Source organism: Stegostoma tigrinum, chromosome 26 (genome assembly GCF_030684315.1).
Source record: "Stegostoma tigrinum isolate sSteTig4 chromosome 26, sSteTig4.hap1, whole genome shotgun sequence".
Taxonomy (NCBI): domain Eukaryota; kingdom Metazoa; phylum Chordata; class Chondrichthyes; order Orectolobiformes; family Stegostomatidae; genus Stegostoma; species Stegostoma tigrinum.
In genome coordinates this window covers 26,895,619-26,913,127 of record NC_081379.1, presented here as the reverse complement: position 1 = coordinate 26,913,127, position 17,509 = coordinate 26,895,619, and the positions used below count along the sequence as shown (strand labels likewise).

The 17,509-nt window shown below is 44.8% G+C and overlaps 1 long non-coding RNA gene across 1 annotated transcript in view; it reads right to left on the bottom strand.

Moving 5' to 3' along the window:
* LOC132211001 (uncharacterized) overlaps positions 1-17,509 on the bottom strand; it is a 135,403-nt gene that overhangs the window by 82,630 nt on the left and 35,264 nt on the right. Inside the window, exon 2 of the long non-coding RNA XR_009447276.1 lies at positions 5,667-5,779. This is a non-coding gene — a long non-coding RNA (uncharacterized LOC132211001). The remainder of the gene's footprint in view (positions 1-5,666; positions 5,780-17,509) is intronic.

Here is a 17,509-nt window from a genome sequence, read left to right as displayed (position 1 = left end):
CAACTGTTCCTGTCTTCCCTGGCCAGGTGCAAATCTGGTTTCCAGCAGATTACATGTTATAGTTTTTACTTAAAGTCTATGGTTGAAGCAGAAGACTAAACTGAAGTTTATTAAATACTCAGACTCACCACATCCCTGATAAAATGGTTGTTTGATTGTGAGCCGCTGACATATTTTCTGACTGGCTATTTATGATTGTCTTAAGGAACAAAATGCAGCACCCTTTCTCTGAAATGCATAGACGTAGCTATTACCCATATCATGCACAATGTAAATAAAGGCCTCGCCTGGTTCTAGAGAAAGCCTCTAAACATGCTTTATATATCTCCAAGCAACGGGAGACACCAATGTGCTGACTTGATATTACTGTACTGAGATCCTGCCTCCACAGCTGTGAAATTGGATTTACAATATTGGCAGGCCGTGGTATAAATGCTTTCAAAATCAGCCCCAACCAGAATCATTATAAATGCATCACCTTCAAGGGCAGAAATTTAAGAATTATTTCAAGTACGCTCATAGAACGTAAACAATAAAAAACGTTATCGTCTATCTTCATGTTTGATCAGAGGATAAACTTCCGCTTCCTGATGCAAGTTTTGAACTGCCTTTGTCGGACACAATTTCTGCATGGCCACAGAGGAATGTTGACATGAGAGGAGTTGCCTAGCTCACACAGATGCTTCTCAGCAGGACGGCTGCAAGATTTGCAGTCAAACATAGAGGCTACAGTGTGCGTCAGATGTTGTGTATGTAAGAGTGCAGCGGAAGATGCTCTGTGTTCATGTGTCTGGGTGATTCCCCTCCCCCTCTGTTACATGTGGTGGACAGAACAGATGGTGGGTGAATGAAGGAGGCAGAAGGAAATAGATACAGGGACAAGAAAAGCTCACTCTGACCTCTGATCATCTGTGTAAATGCGGCACTAAAAGTTACATGACTGAAATCAGGAGCAGCTTTAAATTCTTCCGCACTCCTGCTCTGCTCTCAGTTATATTGCTTGGAGATTGCAGCACTATACTGTGAAGGGGAAAAAAATGGACATATTAGATAATTAAGCCCCTATTCTTTTCACCAAAGTCCAATGCAATTGTGCTTGATATTGTCCTCACATTGAGGTTATATTTCCATCACGATGCTGCAGTTCAGTGCCAAAGTGGGCCAACTCTGGTCTTCCGCCATGAATTTGGCCAAGTGCCAAGTGATAGAAAGGGCAAGGGACAGAGAGTGGAGATGCAGGTACTACCCCAATCTTTGTTTCTCCCCCATTAGCACGTAGTTGACAACCTGTTACTGCAAAATACCTTTCCCTGAGGTAGCTCATTGCTGAGGAAATCAGCTACTGTTGAATGTTCCATAAAGTTAAAGGGAGATTCTTTTCTTGTGATCAAACAGGAACAAGACAACAGGGATGAAGAGGAAGATGTTTGGAGTGAAGAAGGGCTACAAGAGGCTTTGATTTTGCCGTGGAGATATATGTGTACAGAGATCATGAGAGGGAGAAGATTCCAGTTGGTTTCAGATGATCAGTACGCATTAAAATGGACTGAGGACTGGGCATGGTGAAAAGTGGTACAGCCGACAGCTGTAAGCTGCATTAACTGCAAGACCTGGCAACAATGCAAAAAGAAATGTCATGATCTAACTGTTCTTCACTCTCATTCTTCCTCACAACACTGCATGGCTTCACCTTTGCTTCAATCAGTTTCTTTTCCCCCTTCCCATGTTCCATAGTTGTTCATAATTCAGCCAAGCAAACTTTGTTCATCATCTTAATGTTCCCCTCACCCTCAAAAGCTGCTATATCTCTCACAGCTCTTTGATTCCATTCTTGGCTGAAACATGTCTCATTTCTGAGTTAGAAAATCAATTGATTGAAGCTCCCCATATTTGTTGAAGAATTTTGCTTCATATTTCAGTGCAGTGCTGAGGAGGTGCTGCACTGCTGGAGGTGCTATTTTTTATATTAAACTGAGACAATCTGCCCTATCTAGTGGATGTAAACTACAGAAGTACTTGAAGAGCTGTACTCCTAACTAACATTTATCACTCAACCAGCATCAACAAACAGTGTAGCTAATTATTCCTGGTACACCTGTTTGTGGGATCTTGGCATTGGCCATTGTGTTTTCATAGCAACTATTTTTAAACAAAATTCATTGTCTATAATGTATTTTAGGATATCCTCAGTGTTGTCAGGCTAAGCACCAGGACAGAGCCAGATGCCTTGGGTTTCTTAGTATTGAGTTCAGTGATTGCTGCCCAGCCAGTGAACAAAGGTAAATGAATGTGGGATGGGGGCCCTGGGAGAGGTTGGACAGTGAGGGGAGGGGAAATTTGAGGAACTAAGTTTGGGACTAAGTATCTCTGAACGAGGGATGTTGTTAAATTCATTCCGATACCCCCGTTTCTCCCCTCCACAGATGCTGGCTGGCATGCTGAACAATATTTTCTATTATGAGTTCATATCTACCTCCCTTCCAAAGTACAGCACATCCATAACTGTCCCTCAATTCACATTGCTCATTACTTCCTAGAAGAATTCTAGTATATTAGTTGATTCCACTACTATAATCTCCTTAATTTCTCCCCTCATTATTAATATTTTAGTCATTCTTTTCTGTTCTTTCTGTTCTCTTCAATCTTATGATCTACGGTTCAGAACTACTCTCTATTTACCAATGTCATCCTTAATTATCAAGACTACCCCTTAAATGTTTTGCTGACTTCTTTCCTGCCTAAATGTCATGTACCCTTTTCTTTGTCATTTCATAGCCATGTCTCAGTAATCACTGCCAGATCATACATAATTATTTCTATTTGCACTGTCGATTCACATGGTTTGTTATGAATGTTATGTGCATTCAGATACAGAGCCTTTGGTTGTGTCTTTTTGCAGTTTTGTGATCCGTAGTCTTTTCTGCTAGTGCACTAATATATTTGCATGCTCTGTTCCTCGCTGCAAAACACAGATCATCATTTTTCTTATTGTGCTTTGATCTTATACATTGCCCTGTCTCTTTATTACATCTTCCCAAAATAGTTTTATATCCAGACCCTGAGCAGGTTTCCCGAAATTGTTACAGTGCCAGATGGGATAGCCCAAATCATTAAACTCCCGGGTGAGGAGAGATAAATTTATTCTTTATTTACCTGGCCCCTCTTTGGTCACTACAAGGTTAATTTTAAAGCAGATCCTTTTTAGTGGATATCTCTCTCCCAGACCCACATTAACTTGTGTTTTAAATGGTGCAAATTTAGATAGCCTTTAGTGAGTTAACAAAGTGTAGATTTATTTAATTATTAAACATGAGAATTAGTAACACAGCACATATACTGACATATCAGAAATGTGAGGTGAATCCAATAAAGATAAATACTAAAAAATAAATGAACAGCCCAGTCTCTGAACTGTTTGTGAATCATGGTTAAACATTATGGTTATTGAAGTGCAGATTAGTAGTAGCATTGACATTGTAGTTAAATTGTCAATTTCAAGATCCTTAGTTTTGCAGGTTGAAGTTAGATTATTCCAATTCCTTTTTAATGCAACTGGATTCCAACATTCAGGATCAGAGATGGTCTTTTCATTGTGCTGTCTTTTACTGACTTCTAGGACTCAGAATAACAGAATCTCCTTACCTGTAACATAGGTATAACAAAGACAGAGTGCTTTGACTATGACATTCACATCATGCCAACACTTGAATTCAAGCTAGTACACACTTTGGCCCATTAGCACAGATGAGAACTTCAGTCCTACTAGTAAATTGCAATAGAGTTGAATATGGCCTTTTAAAAACTATTTTACTTGTGTATTCTTCAAAGAGAAAAGCACTAGATGTATCTGCAGTTTGGGACATAATCCACAGGGGAGTGGCTTGTACCTTGTTACACAACATCATCCCTCCTTATCTTTGTATTTACAAGAGATCACAGTCCAAGCTTTACCCCCTTTGATGGGTTGTTGTTTGAAGTTCTCTTTGCATCTTTAGGTGTGACATTCCATAGATCACTCTTCCTCCAGACAGCCACTTACTTTACATCTAATGCCACTCTGGGCTCTATCAATCTTCTTTTTAAAAAATGAAATTTTGAAATTTCAGGTTAAGAATGTCCATGATATTTTGGGTTTCTGATCTGTGATTGTGACACTTGATCTCTTGCTTCCGTTGTTTAATTTGAAGCTTTCTCGACCACCCAAATATTATAACTTTACAGAACACTGAACTCCCCATGGATCAGATGAAGACTGTCCCAAAAATATAGCTTCCACTTTCCCCAGTACTGGCATGTGCCAATGCCTCATGAATCGATGCAGTCAGCAATCGCATGGATTTGAGAGAATCCTGCAATCTGCATTAACCCTGACATCCAATCCTGCTGCTCCTGAAGTTACTAAATCTGTTTGCTCAAGAAAAAGAGGTTCCAGTTATCTGCGATGCACACACAGACTGCAGATGAAATAATGGTACTGATATCAACTCTAAGGGCCAGGACTATTCATAGATTGAAATCCCTGCATGCTACAGTACAATTTAGCATGGCCAATCTACCTAACCTGTACGTCATTGGACTACAGGAGGAAACCAGAGCACCTGGATGAAATCAGCACAGACACAGGGGCAACACAAAAACTCCACTGAGACAGTCACTCAAGGTTCAAATTGAACACAGGTCCCTAACACTGTGAGGCAGTAGTGCTAACAACTGAGCCACCATGCCACCCACACTATTGAAACTAAATTTACGAATCCTACTTAGTGCTTAGGTTTAATACAATGTAGAATTAATAACATCATTCTCAATTGGCGAAACTCAGTGGAAAGGATTTATCAGTGTGATACAGATTATATGCAGTTTTTATTCAGATAAATATTTTCAAATGAAACTGATATGAAGAAACACATCGAAGACAATATTGGAGTTATCGCAATATTAAAGCTAATAAGTATTTTATTCTATCATAAATTATGTAAAACACTGGTGAGTTTCATTTAGTTTCTAGTCTATCCAACTCCTGCTGATTCCTTTCATGTGAGCTTTCATGCTTATATGTTTCACTTGGACAGTCTCAGATTAAATGACTTGATTTCCTTGCCATCGAAAAGCTGTAGAACTTTTTACAGGAGAAAGTTTCACTCATTTCTTCCAGCCAAAAAGGTTAATGATGACAATTGCAAACAGTTCTTGTCAGTGCTATTTGAATTCACTTTGAATTTAGGTCTAACCATGGAAGAGGTTATTCTGGATGGTTCCTATATTTGAGCTAAAGGGACCTGCCCCAATCTCTGACCAAGTCTGCAAAACTGTAATTTTTGCCATTGAAATATGGGCTATCAACTTACTGCCAAATTGATGGCTGGAATAAAGAGTAAAACAGCAGAGTGCTGCATGAAAACAGCATGGAATAAACAGAGTGAAACTCCTATTATTGCAGGGGAGGCAATGGTTCAGTGGTATTATCACTAGACTTTTAATCCAGAGACCCAGATAAGGTTCTGGAGACCCAGGTTCAAAACCTACCACAGCAGATGGTGGAATTTGAATTCAATAAAATATCTGGAATTATGAATTTAATGATGACCATGAACCCTTTGTTGATTGTCATGAAAAACCCATCTGGTTCACTAATGTCCTTTAGGGAAGGAAACTGCCATCCTTACCTGGTTTGGCCTACATGTGACTCCAGACTCACAGCAATGTGGTTGACTCTTAACTGCCCTCTGGGCAATTAGGAAGGGACAATAAATGCTGCCTGGTCGGTGACATCCTCATCCTGTGAATGAATTTTAAAAAAGCATTAGAGGAAAGCTATCATGCTCATGAGAATGTTCAGTAATGTAAAAGCATCTTCCAGCTTCTATGGACGATTATAAGAATGTAACAGAAGAAATAGGAACAATAGTAGATCAAATGAGATCCCATTGATCCTCCTCTATCACTCAGTACAATCATGGATGACCTTGGGGTTCAACTCCACCTTACTGCCTGCTCCCCCATTTCCCCAGATTCCTTAAAAGACCATAAATGCTGTCTAGCCCAGCCTTGAATATACTTAATGAAGGAGCATCCACAACCCTCTGAGCTGGAGAATTCCATAGATTGACAACCCTTTGAGTGAAGTAAGCTTTTTCTCAACTGTGTCCTCAACAATTGGTCTCTTTTCCTAGGACTGTGCCCCTGTGTTTTAGATTCCCTGACTGGCAGAAACAGGTTATCAGCATCTACTCTATCAGACCCTTTTAGAGTCTTGTTCTTTCCTCATTGAGATCATATCTCAGATTTATACACTCTAAAGAATATACTCCCAGATTACTCAGTCTCATATTGTGCTCAACCCCATCCTCATCAGGTATTCAATTTCAACGTGAACAGGAAATGTTTAGTGTTGAAACTTTCAGCACAAGAATACCCCAGGTTCAGCCCTAAGTCACATGTGACCTAATGCTGTGCATGCAACAATTCTCTGCAGCACACCTTGGAGTCAATGTAAGGAAATTATCTGCCAAAATCCCCACTCCAGACACCTCTTAGTAAGAAGTACACACGTGAACTGTGCATTAAGACAGGACCATGCTTCCCTGTGGTGCACTCTACAGTTGAATAAAGTCGTTAGCTCAGACTTTATAGTTTCATTCTCAAAAGAGGATCGGATGTGTCAACTATTGCTGGGTACAAAACTATGTCAGAACATCGATGACTGTATCGGCGCCGCCTCTTGCTCCCCAGAGGAGCTCGAACAGTTCATCCACTTCACCAACACCTTCCACCCCAACCTTCAGTTCACCTGGGCCATCTCCAGCACATCCCTCACCTTCCTGGACCTCTCAGTCTCCATCTCAGGCAACCAGCTTGTAACTGATGTCCATTTCAAGCCCACCGACTCCCACAGCTACCTAGAATACACCTCCTCCCACCCACCCTCCTGCAAAAATTCCATCCCCTATTCCCAATTCCTCCGCCTCCGCCGCATCTGCTCCCACGATAAGACATTCCACTCCCGCACATCCCAGATGTCCAAGTTCTTTAAGGACCGCAACTTCCCCCCCACGGTGATTGAGAACGCCCTTGACCGCGTCTCCCGCATTTCCCGCGACACATCCCTCACACCCCGCCCCCGCCACAACCGCCCCAAGAGGATCCCCCTCGTTCTCACACACCACCCTACCAACCTCCGGATACCACGCATTATCCTCCGACACTTCCGCCATTTACAATCCGACCCCACCACCCAAGACATTTTTCCATCCCCACCCCTGTCTGCTTTCCGGAGAGACCACTCTCTCCGTGACTCCCTTGTTCGCTCCACACTGCCCTCCAACCCCACCACACCCGGCACCTTCCCCTGCAACCGCAGGAAATGCTACACTTGTCCCCACACCTCCTCCCTCACCCCCATCCCAGGCCCCAAGACGACATTCCACATTAAGCAGAGGTTCACCTGCACATCTGCCAATGTGGTATACTGCATCCACTGTACCCGGTGCGGCTTTCTCTACATTGGGGAAACCAAGCGGAGGCTTGGGGACCGCTTTGCAGAACACCTCCGCTCAGTTCGCAACAAACAACTGCACCTCCCAGTCGCAAACCATTTCCACTCCCCCTCCCATTCTCTTGATGACATGTCCATCATGGGCCTCCTGCAGTGCCACAATGATGCCACCCGAAGGTTGCAGGAACAGCAACTCATATTCCGCCTGGGAACCCTGCAGCCATATGGTATCAATGTGGACTTCACCAGTTTCAAAATCTCCCCTTCCCCCACTGCATCCCTAAACCAGCCCAGTTCATCCCCTCCCCCCACTGCACCACACAACCAGCCCAGCTCTTCCCCCCCACCCACTGCATCCCAAAACCAGTCCAACCTGTCTCTGCCTCCCTAACCGGTTCTTCCTCTCACCCATCCCTTCCTCCCACCCCAAGCCGCACCCCCAGCTACCTACTAACCTCATCCCACCTCCTTGACCTGTCCGTCTTCCCTGGACTGACCTATCCCCTCCCTACCTCCCCACCTACACCCTCTCCACCTATCTTCTTTACTCTCCATCTTCGGTCCGCCTCCCCCTCTCTCCCTATTTATTCCAGTTCCCTCCCCCCATCCCCCTCTCTGATGAAGGGTCTAGGCCCGAAACGTCAGCTTTTGTGCTCCTGAGATGCTGCTTGGCCTGCTGTGTTCATCCAGCCTCACATTTTATTATCTCAGAACCTGAAACACTGCCTCCCAGTGAGGAAGAGAGAAAATGAGAGCAGGTGAGTGTAGCATCCTTTTCAGAATGGCCACTGTAACTTTCCACATAATTAATGTGAAGTAAGTTTGCAAGAACAATGAGGAAGTGCTGTGAAGATTGTTCTATTTAACTTCTTCATTTTAACCAAGTCACCTTAAATATTAATGATTCAGTGATGGTTCTAAGCAGCTTTGGGTAGAACTGTTGAAAGTACATCACTAACAAGCCATGACAGAAGGTCACTAATTGGAGGTCACTATAAATATTAGTATAGTTTGGTTACTTCACTGTAAATCTGGCCCTAGGCCTAAAACAGGAAGGATACACTCTTTATATAGCACTCATCAGGATGCATATTTTTTGTAATTTTCTCTGGATTTTCTTTAACTATTTGTTACAAACTGCTATTTGTGAACAAAAATCGGTGTGGTTTTAAAAGATTTTTCTTTAGCAATTGCTGAAATATTTAGACAGGCATTAATTTGTACAGAATTGTTTCTTAATTTATTTCCAAATACAATCTCACAAAGTATTTTATGAAAAAGCTGAAATAAATAATTGAATCATAAAACTGAAAACGTTTCAAATGTATAAGGTATTGTGTGCTTTCAGAAGTGGCAGTGTTGTGTCTGCCAATTATAACATGTTGTATCCCCTTCCCTATCCTGGCCCCTAGCCAGACTGCTGTAGCAGCTTTATTCTCTATCAGTTCGTCCCAAGCACTGGCAGAGTAGGGCTAGCTTTCCCTGCTCGATGAAAGTGGCTGGACAGATAGATCAGGGGATTATGAATGCATATGGGATACTTGTCTTTATTAAGTCAATGCACAGAATAGCATCGGCTAGGAGGTTATTCTGCAACTGTGTAAAACATGAGTTAGGCCATAGTTGAATTTGTAGTTCTGGTTACTGCATGCCAGGAAAGGTGTAATTATGCTCAGAGACAATTTACAAGGATATTGCCTGCATTGTACAATTTTTGTGTTTCGGAAAGATTGAACAGGCTGGGTTGTTTGCTGAGGTACAGAGGAGACAGAGAAATATCCTACTTGAAGAGTATAAAATCTCAAGGGATTTCAATAGATTGGAGAGGAAGGTCCTATTTGTCTTGGCTGAGGGGTCCATAACCAGATTGGATAAGATGCTGGAGGGGGTTTGAAGAGAATCCTTTTCACCCAGAGGGTCATAGGGTTCTGGAATCCACTGTCTGAAAGATGGTAGAGGTAAAAGAAAAATGCTTGAAGGGCCATAACCAATGAGGTTATGGACCAAGAGCTGGAAATGGGTGAGTTGGGGGTGTGTGGTTAGATTAGACAGGATGTCTCCTTGTCAGTAGTTGTCCTGATACAGAACTTCCATTTGTCTGGAGGCTATTGAGGCCTGTTTCTTGGCAGATGGGGATTCTGCCAACAGCATAATAGATTGTGACCCTTGAGCAAAAGAACATACTCGGCTTATGGTGAGGGCAGGATCAGGAAGATCCAGTTCAGATATAACAAAGGAGATGTTTTTAACTGAGGCCATGTGATCCCCAGTTTAAATAAGATGTATATGTCCTTGGAAAATTCAAGAAAAACATTTTATCTATCGTCCACACTAATTTTCTCCCCTTCCCTCCTAAAGATGGTAACTCATTGGCAGGATACAGTTGCTAATGGGACAGTTGATGCATTTAAAGGGAAGCTGGATAGACACATTTGTGCGAAAGGAAAAGAAGGTTCTATTGACAGGCTGAGAAGAAGTAGTGTACAAAGAGGCCAGTGCGGAGTATAAACCACAGCATCAGCCTTTTGGACCCAACGGTCTATTTCTGTACTGTAAATGCCATGTGATTCTATGACCATTCCCTTCTAGTCACTATTGCTTCATTCACAAGCATTGACAGCAACTTTCAGCATGCCATGGGACGATGAAGGCCTCAGAGTGGAGTCCTGTTCTGTCCATACTAACTCATGGTCTTGCATGTGAGTCAATCTTCTAAAAGATGTTTCTAGACTATCTAAAGCAAGATAGCTGCATGGTGTTAAAAGCATGAGACTAGTAGTCTGGAACCTTCCCCCAGGTCATTGTTCTGAGGACGTGGGATCAAATCTCACGAGGACAGATGCTGGAAATTTGCACTGAATTTTTCAAAGTCTGGAATAAGAAGTTAGCCTAATAATGATGATGTAACCACTGCTATTGTTGTAATGCCCTCTAGGGAAGGAAATCCACCTTCCTGGTCTGGCCTACGTGTGACTCCAGACCCACAACAGTGTGGTTGACTCTTTATTGCTCTGTGGGCAGTGGTGGATTCGTCATAAATGCTGGCCTAGGCTGAGACATCCACAACCAATGAATTAATTTTTAAAATTCCAGTGCAGAATACAGTCAAAACAACTCACGTCTGTTAAGTTAAAAATTCATAACAGCCAGAAAGCAAAACAAGCAATCTGATTTATTATACCTTAATCTTAAAGTCATGGGGCCTCACAAATATTTGATGTACCTTTTTGCTTCCAATTTAACAGATAGAATGGACAGTGAAGTGATCATATACAGCTGTACACTGGACAGAGATTAGTCTGTTTTGCATGGAGCTTTCTGAGCTGTCGTGCTCAAGAAGTGATTAAAGGCAGCAAGGACAGACTAGAATAAACACTTATTTTGGGTCCTATGTGACATAATTTTCTTTTTACACTCTCAAGTTGGCTGCTGGTTCTAAGATCGATTGTAAATGGTGTAGTAAACACCAGGTGTTGTAATGGGGGTGTGTGGTTAGATTATGTTGTAATAACCATGTGGAGTGTATACACCAGGTTTTCAGGTATTCAGTTTTAACAAGCTTTTCACTAAGGTTTCTACCTTGAAATGTTTGCAAAATATAATTAAATTGCTATTCGTGAAGTTTTATTGTCTGGAAAATTCTAACTTTTATACTTTTTCAGCAGCTCAGTGATATATTTTCTTCTGTTCTTGTAAAATGCAATGCAATGCCGAATGTCTTGATTGTAGTTAAGGAAATAGCAGGAAGGTGAAATTTCAATATGATTGATTCCTGAAAGTGTTGTTTTGTTGCTCTAGAAGAAAAACAGCAGTCACTCACTGTGTGCTTTCAATATGATCCTTTAACACTCTTCAAGCAATTAAAGAGAGTCTGAACCAGTCAAAACATTCAAGCATTCAATAACCCAACATTGAAATGTACAAATGTGGTGAGAAATGAGCCGATGCTACTCAAGAACAAATGAGGCATGTCCTTTAGTCAAGGGGAAGGATTGCCCACTTTACTGCACCATTTACAATCGCCGTACAGACTTGGGCTATCACAAGTCCAATCAGCTATTGCTTTGAATGTTGCACAAGCTTTGCCGGAGATACACAGTAGATACCTCATTGGTCAGGGGTAAGTCCCCTACATATCTCGTCAGTAAAACTGTGTACAATGTGGTATATTCCATTGTCAAAAGGGTTGAAAAGAAAGTTTTCAGCTTCATACATTGTTCATTGGGAGTACCAGCAAAATATAATGCCCCCAAACTAATAGAAATCTTCTCCTTTTATGTTAGCAATTTCTTCATTACTTTGAATGGTATTGTCAGAATCAATGTATGCCCTTATTACACTGTCAGTCACATAATTCATGATGAGGACCCGTATTGGATAATATGCACTTGCCTCAATATCTTTGCGAAGGGGAAAGAGATAGGTAAAACAATTTAATGAGCTCGTTGGCACTGGGCCTGAACTTGATTATATCGGATAATATTACGACTGAAATTAAAATTAAAAGTGCTAGAAATGCTTAGCAGGTCAGGCACATCTGTGGGGGCAGAAACAGCATTAACACCAAGTTAATGATCACTCATCACAGCTGACAGGTTTTAGAGACATAGCGGGGATATAAGCAAATACAGAGGCAGGAAAAAGGGGCTGAGGAAGGGAAGAACAGGAGGGAAGGTCTGACATGGTGGAAGAAAATGCAAAAAATAAATCGGAAAAGTGACAAGGGATGTAAACCTATACAGAAAATGCAAGAACGCTGATCAAATGGAACAAAATGAGAACAGCATCTGATCAAGCTTGCAATCAGAGTTGACAAACCTGGCCAGGGAATCTGGCTGTGAACAGTTGCTGATGTAAGCTACGCAGTTGAAGAAGGGCTTACAGTTGAAGTCCGGAATATTGTTTGTTACTTTGGTATGCAATCTTTAGTGGAAGGGGATAGTGTAGAAACAATGTCACTATATTATTAACCCAAAGTCAGGGGTCATGGCTTCAAAACCCACCATGGCAGAACGTGAATAATAAAGCGGGAGGCTGGATGAACACAGCAGGCCAAGCAGCATCTCAGGAGCACAAAAGCTGACGTTTCGGTCCTATACCCTTCATCAGAGAGGGGGGACGGGGTGAGGGTTCTGGAATAAATAGGGAGAGAGGGGGAGGCGGACCAAAGATGGAGAGAAAAGAAGATAGGTGGAGAGGAGAGTATAGGTGAGGAGGTGGGGAGGGGATAGGTCAATCCAGGGAAGATGGACAGGTCAAGGAGGTGGGATGAGGTTAATAGGCAGGAGATGGAGGTGCGGCTTGGGGTGGGAGGAAGGGATGGGTGAGAGGAAGAACAGGTTAGGGAGGCAGAGACAGGTTGGACTGGTTTTGGGATGCAGTGGGTGGAGGGGAAGAGCTGGGCTGGTTTTGGGATGCAGTGTGGGGAGGGGACGAACTGGGCTGGTTTTGGGATGCAGTGGGAGAAGGGGAGATTTTGAAGCTGGTGAAGTCCACATTGATACCATTGGGCTGCAGGGTTCCCAAGCGGAATATGAGTTGCTGTTCCTGCAACCTTCGGGTGGCATCATTGTGGCACTGCAGGAGGCCCATGATGGACATGTCATCGAAAGAATAGGAGGGGGAGTGGAAATGGTTTGCGACTGGGAGGTGCAGTTGTTTATTGCGAACCGAGTGGAGGTGTTCTGCAAAGCGGTCCCCAAGCCTCCGCTTGGTTTCCCCAATGTAGAGGAAGCCACACCGGGTATAATGGAGACAGTATACCACATTGGTAGATGTGCAGGTGAACCTCTGCTTAATATGGAAAGTCATCTTGGGGCCTGGGATAGGGGTGAGGGAGGAGGTGTGGGGGCAAGTGTAGCATTTCCTGCGGTTGCAGGGGAAGGTGCCGGGTGTGGTGGGGTTGGAGGGTAGTGTGGAGCGAACAAGGGAGTCACGGAGAGAGTGGTCTCTCCGGAAGGCAGACAAGGGTGGGGATGGAAAAATGTCTTGTGTGGTGGGGTCGGATTGTAGATGGCGGAAGTGTCGGAGGATGATGCATTGTATCCGGAGGTTGGTGGGGTGGTGTGTGAGAACGAGGGGGATCCTCTTTGGGCGGTTGTGGTTGGGGCGGGGTGTTGCGGGAAATGCGGGAGACGCGGTCAAGGGCTTTCTCGACCACTGTGGGGGGAAAGTTGTGGTCCTTGAAGAACTTGGACATCTGGGATGTGCGTGAGTGGAATGCCTCATCGTGGGAGCAAATGTGGCGGCGGCAGAGGAATTGGGAATAGGGGATGGAATTTTTGCAGGAGGCTGGGTGGGAGGAAGTGTATTCTAGGTAGCTGTGGGTGCCGGTGGGCTTGAAATGGACATCAGTTACAAGCTGGTTGCCTGAGATGGAGACTGAGAGGTCCAGGAAGGAGAGGGATGTGCTGGAGATGGCCCAGGTGAACTGAAGGTTGGGGTGGAAGGTGTTGGTGAAGTGGATGAACTGTTCGAGCTCCACTGGGGAGCAAGAGGCGGCGCCGATATAGTCATCAATGTACCGGAGGAAGAGGTGGGGTCTGGGGCCTGTGTAGGTGCGGAAGAGGGACTGTTCCACGTAACCTACAAAGAGGCAGGCATAGCTGGGGCCCATGCGGGTGCCCATGGCCACCCCCTATGTCTGTAGGAAGTGGGAGTAATTGAAAGAGAAGTTGTTGAGGGTGAGGACGAGTTTGGCTAGGCGGATGAGGGTGTTGGTGGAGGGGGACTGGTCGGGCTTGCAGGACAGGAAGAAGCGGAGGGCCTTGAGGCCATCTGCATGCGGAATACAGGTGTATAGGGACTGGACGTCCATTGTGAAAATGAGGTGTTGGGGGGCAGGGAATTGGATGTCCTGGAGGAAGTGGAGGGTGTGGGTGGTGTCACTGATGTAGGTAGGGAGTTCCTGGACCAAAGGGGAGAAAATGGAGTTCGGTGGGCAGGAACAGGCTGAGACAATGGGTCGACGAGGGCAGGCAGGTTTGTCGATTTTGGGAAGGAGATAGAAACGGGCCGTGCGGGGTCGGGGAACAATGAGGTTGGTGGCTGTGGGTGGGAGGCCCCCTGAGGTGATGAGGTCATGAATGGTGTTGGAGCTGATGGTCTGGTGCTCAGGGGTGGGGTCATGATCAAGGGGGCGGTAGGAGGAGGTGTTGGAGAGTTGTCCTCACCCTCAACAACTTCTCTTTCGATTCCTCCCACTTCCTACAGACAAAGGGGGTGGCCATGGGCACCCGCATGGGCCCCAGCTATGCCTGCCTCTTTGTAGGTTACGTGGAACAGTCCCTCTTCCGCACCTACACAGGCCCCAGACCCCACCTCTTCCTCCGGTACATTGATGACTATATCGGCGCCGCCTCTTGCTCCCCAGTGGAGCTCGAACAGTTCATCCACTTCACCAACACCTTCCACCCCAACCTTCAGTTCACCTGGGCCATCTCCAGCACATCCCTCACCTTCCTGGACCTCTCAGTCTCCATCTCAGGCAACCAGCTTGTAACTGATGTCCATTTCAAGCCCACCGACTCCCACAGCTACCTAGAATACACCTACTCCCACCCACGCTCCTGCAAAAATTCCATCCCCTATTCCCAATTCCTCTGCCTCCACCACATCTGCTCCCACGATGAGGCATTCCACTCCTGCACATCCCAGATGTCCAAGTTCTTCAAGGACCGCAACTGTCCCCCCACAGTGGTCGAGAACACCCTTGACCACATCTCCCGCATTTCCCGCAACACATCCCTCACACCCCACGCCGCCACAACCACCCAAAGAGGATCCCCCTCGTTCTCACACACCACCCCACCAACCTCCGGATACAACGCATCATCCTCCGACACTTCCGCCACCTACAATCCAACCCCACCACCCAAGCTATTTTTCCATCCCCACCCTTGTCTGCTTTCTGGAGAGTCCACTCTCTCCATGACTCCCTTGTTCGCTCCACACTGCCCTCCAACCCCACCACACCTGGCACCTTCCCCTGCAACCGCAGGAAATGCTACACTTGCCCCCACACCTCCTCCCTCACCCCTATCCCAGGCCCCGAGATGACTTTCCATATTAAGCAGAGGTTCACCTGCACATCTACCAATGTGGTATACTGTATCCATTGTACCTGGTGTGGCTACCTCTACATTGGGGAAACCAAGCGGAGGCTTGGGGACCGCTTTGCAGAACACCTCCACTCGGTTCGCAATAAACAACTGCACCTCCCAGTCACAAACCATTTCAACACCCCCTCCCATTCTTTAGATGACATGTCCATCATGGGCCTCCTGCAGTGCCACAATGATGCCACCCGAAGGTTGCAGGAACAGCAACTCATAATCTGCTTGAGAACCCTGCAGCCCAATGGTATCAATGTGGACTTCACCAGCTTCAAAATCTCCCCTTCTCCCACTGCATCCCAAAACCAGCCCAGTTCGTTCCCACCCCCCACTACACCACACCACCAGCTCAGCTCTTCCCCTCCCCCCACTGCATCCCAAATGCAGCCCAGCCTGTCTCTGCCTCCCTAACCTGTTCTTCCTCTCACCCATCCCTTCCTCCCACCCCAAGCCGCACCTCCATTTCCTACCTACTAACCTCATCCCACCTCCTTGACCTGTCCGTCTTCCCTGGACTGACCTATCCCCTCCCCACCTCCCCACCTATACTCTCCTCTCCATCTATCTTCTTTTCTCTCCATCTTTGGTCCGCCTCCCCCTCTCTCCCTATTTATTCCAGAACTCTCTCCCCATCCCCCTCTCTGGTGAAGGGTGTCGGCCCGAAACGTCAGCTTTTGTGCTCCTGAGATGCTGCTGGGCCTGCTGTTTTCATCCAGCTTCACACTTTATTATCTTGGATTCTCCAGCATCTGCAGTTCCCATTATCACATGGCAGATCGTGAAACCTGAATTCAGAATTTTTTTAAAACTAGCTTAATGGCAACCATGTAACTACTGGTGACTTTTGTACAAAAGCTACAAAGTTCACTAACATTCTCTCGGGAAGAAACTCTGCCTCCCTTAATGTTACCATAGTTTCTCTATCTGATTCATATCCATTCGAGCCTATCTCCCTCTGAACTCATTGCACTCTCAGATCCAACCCTGACTTTGTAACTATTCCTGACAAATGGGTGGTGCTGTTCTTGTCTGGCGTACTGACCTCTACACTACGGAGACTGAGTGCCAGCTCTCAGACACCTCCTCCTGTCTCTCTCTGGAGCATGACCCCACCATTGAACAGCAGGTTATTGTGTCCACAACAGTCATTAATCTCATTTCACCTGGTGATCTCCTTCCACCACCTCCTATGCTGATATTGTCTGGTATTTTGTCTGATTTTTGTTTAATGAAGAAAGGTTGACGCAGAGGTGAGAGCAGTCTGCTCAAAGTCAATAAACAGCTTGTGAGGCTTTGTTATTTTTTTAAAGTTGAAACAATAGAAGCAGCCTGAATGGGTGGTTCAAACTCCCATAGAACCAGGATTTTTAGTTCTGGCTTTCAACAGTTGCTGGGGTCTTGAAGCTGGATGTGGAAACTTTTAGTCTTCTCTCTGTTACACCTAAGAACTTGTGTTTACTTCCTGCTGCTAGAATTGCGTGTGAGACAATCTATTTTACTGAATTTACCTTTGCCAAAGGTGTGTTTATGGGCTGCTACTCCATTGGAACAGTTAATTTGTAGTAGTTAATATATCTATTGTTTTGTTAAGCATTTCAATAGAGTTTCAGCTAAGCCAATTCTTTTTTATTCTGTACATTTTGTCTGTATAAACTGTAGTTTAAAAATAAACTGTGTTTTGCTTAAAGTCAAGTAGTTTGACCAATTAAATTTTACCTGAAACACAATGCCTTACACTTAGCTTTAAAATAAGAAAATGTCACGGTCTAGGCTATTCTCTTCATATATTTTGAGGGGGTTTGATCTGCTTCATTACAATCCAAGATCATAGACTGCGAATACCCACAGCCCACTACCCCACAAAACTCATGTCTTTCTATGTCAACTTGGTTTTGTTCCT